Here is a 1,851-nt window from a genome sequence, read left to right as displayed (position 1 = left end):
CAAAGCGGGTGCATAAGCAAATGTGAAGAAAGCTGATGGTGCCTGGCTGTCAAAAGGTATAGCGTCTGGGGTCTTAAAGACTTGAAGGTAAACAAGCAGCCATTTAGCTGAGAAGCAACAAAGCCCACATGAAAGAAGCACACCAGCCTGTGTGATCACAAGGTGTCCAAGGGATCAGGTATCAGGCATCAAAGAACAAAAAATTATATCATTGTGAATGAGGGGGAGTGTGGAGTGGGGACCCAAAGCGCATCTTGAGGCAACTGGACATCCCCTTACAGAAGGGTCACAGGGAGGAGACGAGCCAGTCAGGGTGCAGTGTAGCAACGATGAAACATACAACTTTCCTCTAGGTCCTAAATGCTTCCTCTCCCCACCCCCCACTATCATGATCCCAATTCTACCTTACAAATCTGGCTAGACCAGAGGATGTACATTGGGCACAGATAGGAACTGGAAACACAGGGAATCCAGGACAGATGAGCCCTTCAGGACCAGTGGTGAGAGTGGCAATGCCATGGGTGGAGAGAAGGTGGGGTAGAAAGGGGGAACCGATTACAAGGATCTACATATAACCTCCTCCCTGGGGGATGCACAACAGAAAAGTTTGTGAAGGGAGACATCGGACAGGGCAAGATTTGACAAAATAATAATTTGTAAATTATCAAGGGTTCATGAGGGAGGGAAGTGAGGAGGGAGGGGGAAAATGAGGAGTTGATACCAAGAGCTCAAGTAGAAAGCAAATGTTTTGAGAATGATGATGGCAACAAATGTAGAAATGTGCTTGACACACATGGATGGATGTATGGATTGTGATAACAGTTGAACCAACCCCCAATAAAATGATTTTTTAAAAAAAGAATTACAGACTCAGAGATCCACAGGGGCAATTCCACCCTGTCCTGAAGGGTTGCTGTGAGTCAGCATTTACTCCATAGCAGTGAGTTTGTGTTTTGTGTTTGTTTTTAGACAACTGCTAGCTGAGAAGACAGGAAGAAATGTTCAAGACCTTAGGGAAGCAAAACTTTCAGAGAAACACAAATCATTTTTTAAAAGTATGTTTTCAAAGGAGAAAGTGGATTTCATCACAGCTAAAGGCTTCTGAGAAAGAGACCACTAAGAGAGTGAACCGGCAGACCTCGGGTGAGGAGGACACCCTCCCAGTGTGGCGCAGCAACCACGTCCCTGCAAACCCACAGCCGCCAAGTGGACGCCGACCCACAGCGGCCCCCGCGGGTGTCCAAGACGATGAGTGTTTACTGGAGTAGAAAGTCCCGTCTCTCTCCTGAGCAACAGCTAGCTGGTGGTTTCAAACAGCTGACCTTCAAGATCACTTCACTGCCAGGGCTTCTTCCAACGGATATAGCCAGACAATATTAAAAAAAAGAAAAAGAAGAAGAAGAAGAAGCTTATGACCCAATAATCAGAAAGCAAACGGTCCGATGGAAGCTGGTAGAAACATTGAACAGATAATTCAGGAGCGGAGCTATGACTAGCCACTAAGACTAAGAAGAGACACACAGCCTCACTTGACCTTCTGACCACTCACTGCCATGGTCAGTCTGACTCCTCTCGACCTACAGGCCAGGCCAGAACTTTCCCCTGTGGGTTCCCAAGGCTGTGAGTCTTTCGGGGAGCAAAAAGCCTCATCTTTCTGCCTGGGAGAGGCTAGTGGGTTCTCACTGCCAACCCTGTGGGCCCAATGGGTAACTCAGAACCACCAGGACTCCACACACCTACTCCAAAAGGAGCTCTGGGAAGGGGCTCAAAAAAAAAAAAATGGGACTTCCGGGAAGATGGCGACGGAGTGACACGTACCAGAGGGACTCCGCAGAATCCAGCCCAGGAGAG

Source organism: Echinops telfairi, unplaced genomic scaffold, assembly GCF_000313985.2.
Source record: "Echinops telfairi isolate 266 unplaced genomic scaffold, ASM31398v2 ScPeMD7_655;HRSCAF=1070, whole genome shotgun sequence".
NCBI lineage: Eukaryota > Metazoa > Chordata > Mammalia > Afrosoricida > Tenrecidae > Echinops > Echinops telfairi.
This window is presented reverse-complemented; position numbering follows the sequence as displayed.